The sequence below is a fragment of the Melospiza melodia genome (assembly GCF_035770615.1).
Source record: "Melospiza melodia melodia isolate bMelMel2 chromosome 7 unlocalized genomic scaffold, bMelMel2.pri SUPER_7_unloc_1, whole genome shotgun sequence".
NCBI classification, from domain to species: Eukaryota; Metazoa; Chordata; class Aves; order Passeriformes; family Passerellidae; genus Melospiza; species Melospiza melodia.
In genome coordinates, this window is record NW_026948497.1 from 7,131,220 (window position 1) to 7,145,633 (window position 14,414).

Here is a 14,414-nt window from a genome sequence, read left to right on the forward strand (position 1 = left end):
AAAGACCTCCAACACCATTTGGAATTCTGGATGCCACTCGAAGCAATGACTGGATGCAAAAGGTGAGACTGTTTTGGGGTCGAAAGTAAAAAACTGTGCTGTCCACTATGAAATTCTGATGTCTGTTTGCATCCCAATGGATTTTTCTCTGGCCATGTCCAAGTGCCCAAGGAGAGCCAGGAAGATGTGGGGACCACCAGCCAGGTGTCTTCCCAACATGGATCACCAGGATCATGGATGACCAAGTCTCCGCCCAGCGAGGGTCACTGTGGACCATCCAGTGGGGGTCCCCAATGGGGGATGGAGTTGAAGCAGCACTCAAAGCTCTTCCTGTCACTGTAGGACACAAAACAACACGAGCGCACACACTGCTGCTCTCAAGGGGAAGAAAAGGGAAGTTTATTTCCTGACTCCAACATTTACAGTTTTCTAAAAGCGACCATGGATTGGAGGGTGAAAGTGCCACCTCTCCAATGACACTGGACAAACTAACAGTCCATCATATTTTTCTTCTTCTATAAAAGAATGCCAAACAAGAAGTTATTTACAGAAAGTGTTTGAGAAAGTTTGCTACAAGAATGTAAACATTAGAAGGCTCAGAAAATCTTTAAAAATCAAGGCAACACTCTTCCTGCACACAGGGCACTTGTTGGGCATCCCTTACTGCTGCCTCCCTTGGTGTTGGGTCACGGCAGAGTTCTGGGAGAAGTTCTTCCCACACTTGGGACACTGTCAGGGCCTCTCCCCAGTGTGGATCCACTGGTGGGTGACGAGAGTGCAGTTTTTCTAAAAGCCCTTCCTGCAGTCAGGGCAGCAGAAGGGCCTCTATTCTGTGTGAATCTGCTGATGCTTGAGGAGACGGTATCGGCTCTGAAACCTCTCCCCACACTCAGAACACTCATAGGATCTCTCCCCAGTGTGGATTCTCTGGTGGGCAATCAGCCTAGAGTTCTGCCTGAAGCATTTCCCACATTCCCCACACCTGTAAGGCCTCTCTCTGGTGTGGATCGTCTGGTGCAGAATCAGCCTAGTGCTCTGACTGAAGCTTTTCCCACATTCCCCACACCTGTAAGGCCTCTCCCCAGTGTGGATCCTCTGGTGGACACTCAGGCCGGAGGGGTTGATGAAGCTTTTCCCACATTCCCTGCACTTATAGGGCCTCTCCCCAGTGTGGATCCTCTGGTGGGCATTCAGATGGCAGCTCTGCCTAAAGCTTTTCCCACATTCCCTGCACTTGTAGGGCCTCTCCCCAGTGTGGATCCTCTGGTGCAGAATCAGGCTGGAGTTCTCAATGAAGCTCTTCCCACACTCTGAGCACGTGTAGGGGCACTCCCCAGTGTGCATTGTCTGGTGGATGATCAGGCGGGAGCTGTCACGGAAGCCCTTCCCACACTCCCCACACACAAAGGGTCGTATCCCAGTGTGGATCATCTGGTGGAGTTTCAAGCTGGAGCTCCTCCTGAAGCCCTTCCCACATTCTCCACATTTATAGGGCCGTTCATTGGTGTGGATCCTCTGGTGGGCGATCAGGTTGGAGTTGATCCGGAAGCTCTTCCCACATTCCCCACACTTGTGGGGCCGTTCATTGGTGTGGATCCTCTGGTGGACAGTCAGGTGGGAGCTGATCCTGAAGCTCTTCCCACATTCCCTACACTCATAGGGCCGTTCCCCGGTGTGGGTCCTCTGGTGGATGAGCAGGTGGTCGCTCCTGCCGAAACTCTTCCCACATTCCAAGCACTGGTGGGGCTTCTTGCCATCATCAAGCTGCTCATGGACCACCACTTCAGCGCTCTGGCCAGATCTCTGGCTGCCTTCCAGGCACAGGCTGAGTCTCTCCTCCTCGGAGCACCCTGGGCTGGGTTTGCAGCCCCTCCTCTTGAAGGATCTCCGGGGCTTTTCCTCCCCAGTGGATTCCTGTGCCCTGGAGCTGCTCAAAATGGCCTCTTCCACCAGGTTCTGCTGTGAGGATTTGTCCTCCCTGGTCTCCATCCTCAGCTCCTTCCCTGGGGGAGGAAGGACAAGGAGAGGCTGGGATTTGCCTCCGTGCCACAGGGAAGGGGAAGGAGATCCCCCCAGTGCATCCCTGGCTGGACAGCATCAGCAGTGGGGCTGTGCTGCAGCTGGGGCCGTGCTGGGCTGGGAGACAGAGCAGGACAGAGGGGAAAAGGGGCACTGACTTCCTTCTCACCTGCCTCAGTGCCCTGGGGCATCTTCCTCTTCCTCACAGCCTTCTCCATCCAGATGAGGTTTGGGAATGGGAAATCCTGATTTGGGGGAAAAACAAGATGTGAGTGCATTGCCTTCGGAGGTCCCACTGGCCAAGTCCATCTCTAGAAGTCACCGGACGTCTGGTGGCCAGAAATACCTCCAAAAATCAAGGAGTCCAAAAACCTCTCCCAGGAGTTCCCTGTTTCCAGTGTCCTCACTTTGGGCTTATGGGGGTCCCTCTTCTCAGAGCTGCTGGGGGGGCTGTGGGGCCTGGGCATTCCCCCTCTCCCGGGTCCTGCTTACAGAGTCTGAGGGTCTTTTGGGGGTCCCAGGGGTGAAATTATGATGCTCGTATCCCCATTTGTCTGAAATAAGCTTTGCACCTTTAACACTGGTTCTGAGAGCAGAGAGGGAGGAAGAAGAAGCACGGAGTTTGTTTTCAGAACCTCTCTCACTCCTCCACATTCCTGCTCCTCTCTTGTCTGCAGATGGACAGACAGCGGGACAGAGCCCTCCTTTGCTGTTAGTCAGTTTGAGCTAGCAGAGGAAGAGAAGCTCCCTGGACTGTGGTTTTTGGTTTATCCTTTTCTTTGGACCTGTCTAAACCTGCTCTGGATTGAACACCCAGAAGAGCACCAGGTGCTCACACCTGTGCCCCACCGGGGCTGGGCCATGGCATTTCCAGCCCCAGAGAGACTGATAAGAGACTGATAAGAGACTGAGCAAGCCATGCTACAGCTCACGGAGGGACTTTGTGAGTTTGTCATCTCTTTTGGAGCAGCAAGAGATTTTATTGTTTAATACTGTTCATTTTTGGGGCTGGTGAGTGCTTTGCCTGTTCAATAAACAGTTTTTTTCCACTTCTCTCAAAGAAAATACTTTTCCAGAACCAGCTGGAGGAGGGGCCACTTGACTTTGCTCTTCTACAGGAAACACCTTTAGAGTTTTTCCTCCCAAAATTGCCCTAAGCCAGGACATTGGCTTTGAAGGTCCCACTGGCCAAGTCCATCTCTAGAAGTCACTGAGTGTCTGGTGGCCAGAAATACCTCCAAAAATCAGGAATTCCAAAAACCTCTCCCAGGAGTGCCTCGTTTCCAGTGTCCTTATTTTGGGCTTATGGGGGTCCCTCTTCTCACAGCTGATGGGGGGCCTGTGGGTCCTGGGCATTCCCCCTCTCCCGGGTCCTGCTCAGGCATGCTGAGGGGGTTTTGGGGGTCCCAGGGCTCACCCTCCCCTGATTCTGTGGAAATTGTTTTTGTGACACGTGCCAATTGGGAAAGGAATCAGCAAATGCTTCTATCTGCTGTGTCCAAAACAAGACACAAAGAAAGGTTTTGAAACTTTCTGACCAAATAGACAAATAAAGCATCAAAATCAAAGAAGTATAGTAGAGCAAAAGAGATGAGGCAGCAAGACGACTGATGCTTAGAATAAAATAGAGGAAGTTGGGGTAAAGCTAAGAGATATTGTAACAAAGCAATTAAAAGCTTATGTATAATAAAAAGCTTGATGCACTTGACAAATCATGTAGCAGACACCAGTGCAAGGCCTCCCTCCAGACAATCACAAGAAGGATAGCAATCAATGACCACCTAGAAATATTGTGAAATTACTGCTCCCAGCTTATTGATATTTGCTAATTTGGACTAACCAAGCATATTGGAAAATGCTTTGTAGGCTTAAAAACAGTATATATAATTTACTGAACTGTGTGTGCTATGAGTGGAGCAGTGACTCCCCAGCCACCCAGCGCTGCGTGCTTGCTTTAAAATAAAAGGTATAGAAGTAAAATTCACATTCGCTATTGAAATTTTACATCAGGTGTTCCAGGGTCCCCTTTCTCCAGCATCCCCCCACTCTAGGCACTCAGCGCTTCCCCTGCTCCCCTTTGCACTCCTGAGAGATCCAAAAGTACCCCCTTCATCAAATAAATTAAAAATACCTCTCTCAGCGACACCAAAATATATTTGGGACTCAACTCCTGTGAAAAACGCCAATCACTTGTTTTTAAAATTTTAAAAGTTTAATAGTAATAAAATGGTTCTAAAAACAGTAATACAATTAGAGTAATAATAATTTGGACAATTTGAATTAGGACAATACGAGACAACAAATACAAAGAATTATGGATGTCCGGGTACCTTTTTCTGGGCAGCACGAGCCGGAAAAAGGGCACCGGTTAACAAAGATTAACCCTTAAAAACAATAACCCGTTGCATATTCATACACCTCATACATGATGCATAAATTCCATTCAAACACAGGATTCTGTCTGGCCATCATCAACTTCTTCCTTCTAATCCTAACAGCCCCTTTGAGGCGGGAAGAAGTTCGTTTCTTCTGGTAAGAGAGCAAAAAATTCTTTTTTCTGAAAGATTCAGGTGTCCTGTGGCTGCTATCTGATGCGAGTGCCTCATTCCTTTCTTTAAAAAAACCTCACTGACATAGTTCTTCTTTTAACTACAAAAGTTACCTTTTAATTACAAGACTACATTTATTATTAAACTGTTAATACAGCACTACTAATCAATACACCAAAATACATATGGTAAATGTGAAAATGCCTGTATTTTATGATTGGCTTCTCGCAAATATTAAATGAATATTATATGTGTTGTGTTAGAAAGTAATGCTGTATTAATTCTCTTAAGTACCATGTTAAATATAGTTTTAGGTTATAAAAATTGTTAAAATAGAAACGATGCCACGTAGGATACTTTTTTAAAGAAAGGACTTCCAGCGAGATAGCAGCCACAGGACACCTGAATCTTTCAGAGAAAAATAATTTATTGCTCTCTTACCAGAAGAAACGAACTTCTTCCTGCCTCGAAGGTGCTGTTAGGATTCAGAGGAAGAAGCTGACACTGACCAGACAGAATCCTGTGTTTGAATGGAATTTATGCATCATGTATGAAGTGCATGAATATGCAATGGGCTATTGTTTTTAAGGGTTAATCTTTGTTAGCGGGGGTCCTTTTTCGGGCTCATGCTGCCCAGAAAAAGGTACCCAGAGGTCCGTAACTCTTTGTATTTGTTGTCTCGTATTGTCCTAATTCAAATTGTCCAAATTATTATTACTCTAATTGTATTACTATTTTTAGAACCATTTTATTACTACTAAACTTTTACAATTTTTCACACACCATAAGCACACGTACCTTTGCTTAAAACAATGCTTGCTTATTTCGAATACAATACCTGCTTGTAAGCCTTAAAACACAACACACAGAGCTCCATTCTTAAGCTTTAACCTTCCTAATATCTTGCTTGTCGGCGGAAGGGAACCAGGACATCAATTTGATCATCACAGGCTCGATTTTATTGATCAGTACGGCGGGTTAAATACAGTTAATAATGAGCTTCATACATATTGCAAAAGTTGAGCTCAGGATTGGTCAGTTACATATCAGCACCTACGCCTACTTCTACATTCCTATGGTTCTACTTTTGATACTTTCTACATATTCTTAGGATATATTCAGGACTAATCTCAACTCCCTATCCTCATGTTGCAGCAAGGTCACTGCTGACTCTTCCTTTCAGCTTGCTGACTGCTGACTTTTCTCCTTCAGCTTAACCAGTGGCATTATGTCAGTGTGGCCTTTCTCAGCTAACCAATTATTAATAATACTCTCCACATTTCCCCCGTTTTCTTCTTGAGCAAGGAGATTAGTTTGCCATGTTTTTGCTATTGTACGGCTGACCATGTTTTGAATACAGTTAAAGATACAAGGCAAAATAAGCAAAAACAGTAAAATTACACTCAGCAGTCCTATAGCATAGATCACAAGGTTCCTCAGCCACGGTCCGAGTCCCAGGCCTTTAAGCCATTCGTCAATTCCTAAACCGTCTTCTTCCTTAAGTTTGTGAAGTCCCTGTTGTAATTCTTTTATCTTAGTGTGAATGGACACTGAATGATCAGACAGATTCATGCAACACATTCCCTCGAACTCTTCACATCCATGTCCTTGTGTTAAGAGCAAAAAATCTACAGCAGCTCTATTTTGCAAAACAGCATGGTTAACACTTTGCACATCTGCAGTTAACATGTCTAGAATTTGTGATGTCTTGTTCAGCTCATCCCTTGCCCAGCATCCTAATTGTTTTGCTAAATTCATGGCTTTATTGGCAGATCCTCCTGGTAAGATAGTTGAAACAACCACCTGTTTGAATGTGCCCCAAAACCGTGGATCTCCTATCTTGCTGCAGTCTAAGTCATGTATGCTACGTTTTTTCCTGTTTGAATTTTGACTCAGCTGCATTAGCAAGGACACATTAGGATGAAACAGTGACAATTTTCCCAAAAAACAGGGTCCACCCTGTGGTTTAGCTGGTATACCATTCCATGCCCTGTCTCCACAAATCAAAAATATTCCTGTGGCTAATTTCATTGGTGCTGTGATATTTGTGCCGTTACATTGACTGTAATGCTGTGGAGAGAATTCACTCACATTCAGGGATGAATCTAGGGTGGCCCATGTTTCTTTAGGTTGGTTTAAATTCTGAGCACCCAAAAGTTTGAAGCTAAACCATCCACCAGCTGTAGTGTTAGATATGCTGGCATTTGTACTTCCAAAAAGATCCAATTCCTCAGGAGGAGAATGCAAAGAGGTGTTAAGTGATTGGATTAGTAAGCATTGACGATAGCCATCACTCTGACCTGCAGTATACCCTTGTTGCACCGGCAATGTGATGTTTGACATGTTAGACATACATAAGGTTTGATTGTTTATCAAACTGCAAAATTCTCCCGGAGACCACACCGGAAGTCCCACCAGGCATGTTCGAAATGGGTTAGTGACTCCTCCAAGACTAAGACAAAGTGATGATTGGTTAGTTTGATTAGCAAGCGTTACCCATAAATTTTCCCTTGGTTGACTAAAGTGTGTTACTCCTACTGCTTCACTTGCTACAGCATTGAGCAGTATTACAAAAACAAACCTCATTTTTCTTTCTGCTTGCTTTGCTTCTCCTTTTCTTCCTTCTGCTTACGTTGTTTTTTCTTTCTTCGCTGTCTTTTCCCTGGTTTGCTAGATTGTCTATTGTAAGGCTGAGTCAATTCTTGAATATACTGATCTAATTCTAAATCAGCATCCTTGCTCACAGGTATAGCACGAGGTAAGTTTGAAGGCAAATCAGCTTTGCAGCGAGCTGCTATGATGCGTGAGGCTTTAGTAATTTCAAATATTCTAAGGTTTTCCTGTAACTTCCACCTAAGATATGCTATAATCACTTGTTCTGCACTCTCAAAGAGCTGTAATCCTGTCCGTCCTGGCAGGCCAGTACTTTGTTCAAGAGCTCTAACCCAGATATGATTTCGAATCCACTTTCCAAAACAAGATGTACACCATAAATATCCCAATGACCTCTGTGGATACCAATAAACCTGATTACAATCTGCACAATGCAAAGCTACCCATGCATTGCATTTATCATTATCCCTTTTGCAAACATAACAAGGAAGTGAGTATAAGAAAGGAACAGTATAAAATTGTGGTTCTTCAATCCAAAGCAACCAATTCAATGGTGGTGGTCTCAAAGCCTCTTCAGCTTTTTTACTATATGAGGCTAACAGCTCAAGGTCTTTCTTTAACACAAGGCGTATCTTATTTCGTAATCGTAGTTCTTGTTCGTTATCCTCCTCAACAACTATATCTTCCTGAGGGTCCCACAACAGTAAAAGTGTTCTAAACATAGAAAATTAATTAGCAATCACTGATACCCCTATTCAAATGAGACCGTTCCCTTTTTTGCCTTCTTTTTCTTATCTGTCTTCAATCTTGCTGCTCCTAATTTCACTGGTCCTGCCACTTTCAAACTTAATTTTTGCAACTTGTCAATGCAGCAATCTAATGCTCTATCAGGATCCCCTTGGAAGGGTCCTACAACTGAATGCTGTGTTAAAGGCACTAATTTCCTACACCTTATAGAAACTATACGTGATTTACTTTGAACCTTAATTCTATTTACAATACATTGTATTTCCCATCGATAATAAGCAAGAACCTTCTGTTCAGGAGACTCATAAAGATTTAAAGCTATATATGCGTTTTGCCCCGTTTGTCTCCTTAATTCATCTTGCCAGCTTTTTCCCCACGTATGCTCGTGTTCACAAGTATGACACCACAAATCTCGTAATAATGATTGTTCTATCCAAAAAGTTCTTTTACAACCCCCACAACGTAGAGCTATCCAGGCAGCACAATGTGGATTGTGACAGTCAAGGCAATGTAGTTTCGCTGGATCTGTTAAATGAAAAGTTGATAATGAGTCAATGAAACCAATCAACTCCTGGGCTGTCTGGTAGTGACGTGTCAGTGCTCTGTCCACCGCTTCCGAGTACCCCTTCAATTGTAACAGTAGTGGTTGTAGGACTAGAAGCAGTTTCATCCCCAGTCGCTCCCTGTCCTCCTCCGTAAGGCGATCCACCAGAGGCTGCATCAAAAACAGGTTTAGTCCACTTAGCAGGCACCCACAAAGGCCCTGTAGGTGAGGAAACACAAAGATACCCCCGACCCCAATATAATACTTTTGCAGGTTTTTCCCATAATCCTGTACTCGGGTTCTTATACTTAACCAAGACCTCTGTTTCCTTAGTATTTTCCTGACCTGACCTCGGATGATGTTTCATTGCAGGGGGGGTATCATCTTCCCCAAAAATGCATAAATGATTAATCACATACAAAACCTTAGCCAAACATGCTTGTGGATCTGTCAAATCTTGATGTTTGTCAATATACTGCTTAAGGGTACCGTTTGCTCTTACCCGTAAAGCCTTCCTTAACTGTATCAGTAACTCATACAATCCTTTATTATTCACTTCCTTAATTGCTGCTTCCTCTATTCGTTTGACTACTCCTGCAACATACATAGAGTCTGTGACCACATTTAAAGGCTCCTGTAAGTTGGACACCGCCCATACTACTGCTAACAATTCCAAAGTTTGTAAGCTATCTGCAGGGTCTGCTGTGAGGAGTTGATGCTTCCATTGTCCTTTTTCTTGCCAGGTAACAGCAGCACGCCTTGATTTCTTTCCTGCATCTGTAAAAGCTGTAATAGCTCCTTCTATGGGGTTTTCTTCTCTCAAAGGTCGAGTGATCCAGTTCCATTCTGTCATCCATTGCAAAACTCTAGGCACTAATTTACTAGTCTCCACTTTAGCAGGTGACATCAATAATGCTTCTTGTAAATTCTTTGAATCAATCAAGTACCAGTCCAAGGTTTCTTTTTCCATAGGTAATCTAATAGTAGCAGGTCCTCTACCATCCACTTCAAGAATTCTGAGACGCCCCTTTTTGATTAATGCAGCCAATTGTTCAATTTTTGAAGATATTGTTTTCTTATGCTGTAGTGGTGGTGATAACCATTCCAATACCCGTATCTCCCCCGTTTTCTTTTGTAACTCAGAGAGAGCACCAAGCAAGTGGCAAGGGCTATTCCAGATAGTAAGGTCAATGGGGTGGTCGAGTTGTCAACGAGACACATACCCTTGCTGTACACAGTTACTAATTTGCTGCAAGGCAAGACGATGCTCCTTTGTCAGGTGTACAGGAGTAGTAGGGTCCACACCTTTTAACAAAGGCCGTAGGGCTTCTAATAAGTGATTTGGTATTCCCACAATAGGCTTCAGCCACTGTAAGTCTCCCAGCAACTTCTGTGCATCATGTAGAGTTTTAATGTCCAATTGTAATTCCAATTTTTGTGGTATCGCTATTTGATCCGTCAAAGTCCATCCCAAATATTTCCAGGGCTTTGTAGTCTGAATTTTCTCTGCAGCAATAACAAGTGAATATGCAGCAAGAGTATTTTTAATGGTGTTAATCTGTAAAGAGGAGAATGGCTGTTGCTGTGCAAACAAAATATCGTCCATGCAATGATATATTATAGTTGCTGGCCATTTACGACGTAGTGGCTGTAATGCAGCATCAACATAAAGCTGACATAAAGTGGGAGAGTTGCGCATGCCCTGCGGAAGAGATGTCCATTCAAATCTTTTATCTGGTTCCCCACGATTTATTGCTGGTAAAGTAAAAGCAAATCTCTTCATGTCATCAGGATGCAGGCCAATAGTGAAAAAACAATCCTTTAGGTCAATAATTAAAAGTGGCCAGTGTTCTGGAATCATAGCTGGATTTGGAAGACCAGGCTGTAAGGCCCCCATTGGTTCCATTTGGTCATTTACAGCCCTCAAATCATGTATCAAACGATATTTCCCTGATTTCTTTTTGATTACAAAAATAGGTGTATTCCAAGGGCTTGTGGACAGTCGTAGGTGTCCCTTTGTATATTGTTCCTGTACCAATTCATGGGCATGCATAAGACTCTCCCCTTTTAATGGCCATTGCTTAACCATCACCGGTGTATCCGTTTTCCAGGTGAGTGGAATGGGGAAAGTCCAAGCAATGGCAATTACCCCAAAGGGTGCTGATTAGTTAACACCACTCCCAATTGTGTTAAAATGTCCCTTCCAATTAAGCAGGAAACTGTAGGAGGCAGTTGAACAATTGAAAACACAGCAGATATTTGTTGATTCTCAATGCACACAGACAAAGATGGCGACCTGCTTGCCAATGTAAATCCTCCCACTCCTGTGAGCATGTTTGATGAAGGAAATAGAGGCCAATGTTGTGGCCATGCTTCTGGAGAAATGATGCTAGTATCTGCTCCTGTATCCAATAATCCATAAAGGGTTATGCTTTGATGCCCATAGGTAATTTCAACCTTTTGCTTTGGTCTATTTTGTAAATCCACAGTTAAAAGTGTAACACCAGTAGAGCCAAAACATTTTTCATCCCGTGCTTGCCCAGTAAATGATTGCATTCCTGATGTCATTTGTGACAGTGGTACCAATTGAGCAATGCGTTGTCCTTTTGTAATTTTAATCGGAGGATAAAGGGTGTAAGCCATAATTTGTATTTCCCCTGTAAAGTCCGCATCGATAACACCAGGCAAAACAAATAATCCCAACATAGTTATAGAGGAACGTCCCAGCAATAATGCTCCACATGTTCGTCCATTTAATATAAGAGGACCCTTTACTCCAGTGGGTATCCTCTCAGGCCGGTTCGTCCTTAGTGCGACGTCTACTGCTGCTGGTAAGTCCAAGCCGAGGCTCCCGGTTGTTGCGGGTTGCAGACAGAAGGTAGCAGCAATGTCACGGCAGCTGCTGGTGTCTCCGATGTCACGGCGGCAACTTGTGTGATGAATGGTCTCGAGCCTCCTTGCGTGAATGCCAGTGAGCCATTTCGGAGAGAAGCAAGAGCAGCTAACACCTGATTTTGAGTGGACTCTGGTTGCTTTTGTAACCCTAATCCTAATTCCTTTAAGGCTTCTGCTATAAATGCCTGTGAAGTTGTTCTATCGATAAAATTTCCAAATAATTCTTCTCTACCTTGTTTAATGCCCATATAAGCCGGTAACCCTCCTGGCTCTTTAACCATATCTATTGCAGCACGCACTAACCACATAGACTCTCTAAGTTTATCTGCTCCCGATATAATCTGTGCCTCTGTACGCAAATATGCCCCTAAGCCCATCAGCTCCTCTACTGTTACTCCATGTAATGGGTCTCCCTGGGCTCGTTGTACAGCAACCGATTCATTTACCAACGCTTGCCAATGGGCGTTAAACAATAACTGCTGATGCTGAGTGAATATCAACCGAACTATTCCTCTTAAATCATTAGGACATAAAACCTGAGTATTAAAAAGATAATCTAACATTTGCCTAACAGGTTCACTTTTTACTCCAAACTGACTAACCGTAGAACGTAGCTGAGTTAACAGCTTCCAATCTAAGGGAGTATATTCTGCTATATTATGCGTAAGGTTTCTCTGTGCATCATACTGTGGTGTGTATGTGACTGGACATGCAAGACTAGAAGCTATTTCCACCGCCTCACCATCCCCCATTTGCATTACTTCTTTCGCCAAAGCAGCCCAAGCTTCCCTCCTCTGTTTAGCCATCTCCCCCCATGGATCACGGTGCGCCCCTGGGATGGGATCTGGCTCTTTAAGGGTGCTATGCTGCTGGCGCTTCGGTGCAGACACCGAGGTTTCGCACGGGGAAGGCAGTGAAGCAGGGGCTGGCTCGCGCGGGGGAAGCGGCTTCCCCGCTGGAGCTGACAGTGGAACCAGAGCCGACTCAAGCGGAGCCGGCCTGCGGGTGCAATCAGCCCCCCCGCTGGAGCCGGCTCACTCGGGGGAAGCAGCGGAGGCAAGGCTGGCCGCGGAGGCGAAGCTGGCTTGCTCCCACCCCCACCATCCGACCCGCTTGAAGCTGGTGGCGGAGGCAAAGCTGGCTTGCTCCTACCTCCACCATCCGACTCGCCCTCCCCCTCTGACAGGAAAGGTGCAGACGGTTCCACTGCGCCTATAGAGAAATCCTCCACACCACTTTGCTGGGGACTCTTAGGCATAAGTACCTTAGTTACAGAAGGTGCCAGGGGATCATCTTCATGACCATACCCTATATTCCTCTTATGAGCTTCTGTTGCCGTTTCTGCTGCCTTTCTCTCAGAGACCTGCTGAAGTAACGTGTTATACACCACCCGCCATAACTTCCCAAATTTCTTTGCTGACTTATCATCGTCTAGTATTGTATCCCACAATATTTCCCCAAACATCTTCCACTCTGCTAGCTCATGAACTGTATGAGGATTAGAAAAGATACCCTTAGCATGGCCATAAGCTAATAACTCTGGTAACTCCTTTTTTAAATCTATCCCTTTTATCCCACGCCGCTCTAAATAGGCAGTAAATAAATCATATGCCGCTTGCCTATCCATACCTATTAATCAGCGCGCGCTGTTGCAGCTCTCCAGGCTCCGGCGGACACGTAATGGCTTAAGTCACAGTTGTGAACCTTAAGGGTGCTTCAAATTCCGGCACCGTCCCAGCTGCAAGGACCCAAATCCAACTTCCTCGACCGTGGCGTAATCCCTTTTTCTTTTAATCCGAGAAAAAGGGCAGAGATTCGGTTATGCCCGCATTCTCCACCATTTGTCGGCGGAAGGGAACCAGGACATCAGTTTGATCATCACAGGCTCAATTTTATTGATCAGTACGGCGGGTTAAATACAGTTAATAATGAGCTTCATACATATTGCAAAAGTTGAGCTCAGGATCGGTCAGCTTACATATCAGCACCTACGCCTACTTCTACATTCCTATGGTTCTACTTTTGATACTTTCTACATATTCTTAGGATATATTCAGGACTAATCTCAACTCCCTATCCTCATGTTGCAGCAAGGTCACTGCTGACTCTTCCCTTCAGCTTGCTGACTGCTGACTTTTCTCCTTCAGCTTAACCAGTGGCATTATATCAGTGTGGCCTTTCTCAGCTAACCAATTATTAATAATACTCTCCACACTTGTAGCCTACTTACAGTAGTCGTTGAATATCTCTGGTGCATCCAAGACCCGTTCTGGCTTTGAGGGAATATATCTGCTCTTCTTCCTGCTCAATCCAGGTGCCATTTTCTGACTGTAGAGCACTTTCAGGTTATTCTGATAGTCTGTGTGCAGGGGAACAGGTTTGTTAACCTGAGTTAGTTTCCTCCCAGCTGAGTGCTGCTCACCCAACTAGGAATCCCTTGGAGTGAAAATAAAGTCCTAAGAGAAACACTCACAAGCCTGCAGTGCACTAAAATCACTGGCAGAATGAACTGCTGAGCAGGGGTGAGCTACAATTTCCTCATTCATGGAAACAAATTTAACAAACACTTGGGTTTTTGAATCCCATTATATTTAGTTGCAGTTTAAGCTAGAAAGTGCACAGCAGAGGCTTTGATGCTCTTACAGACTTCATGAACGTTTGGAACCTGCAGTACCGGTAGCTGTCACCGACATCTTTCCATAAAAATCCTTTCTTTAGGATTTTTCCCCCTTCTGAGAAGCTGTGGCCTCAGCAACAAAAGGTAAACAATGGTTATCTGCTGCTGGGGAATGCAACAGGTGGATGCATGATCAGTCTTGGGTGAATGTTTGGATTTACTGACCACTCACAGCGGAGCTGGGTCTCACCCTCTGCTGAGACACAGCCCTTTGTTTATTCATTCTTTTCCTATTCTTAGCTTAGCTAGCTTCTGAGAACTTTCCTTCTATTTCTTTTAGTATAGTAATAATGTAATATAAATCATAAAATATTAAATCAAGCCTTCTGAACATGAGGTCAAGATTCTCATCTCTCTCTCCACCCTGAAG

General features: G+C 44.6%; 1 pseudogene; it reads right to left on the reverse strand.

Annotated features, from left to right (window-relative positions):
- Positions 1-14,414, reverse strand: part of LOC134432881 (zinc finger protein 208-like) — a 1,008,692-nt pseudogene that overhangs the window by 484,046 nt on the left and 510,232 nt on the right.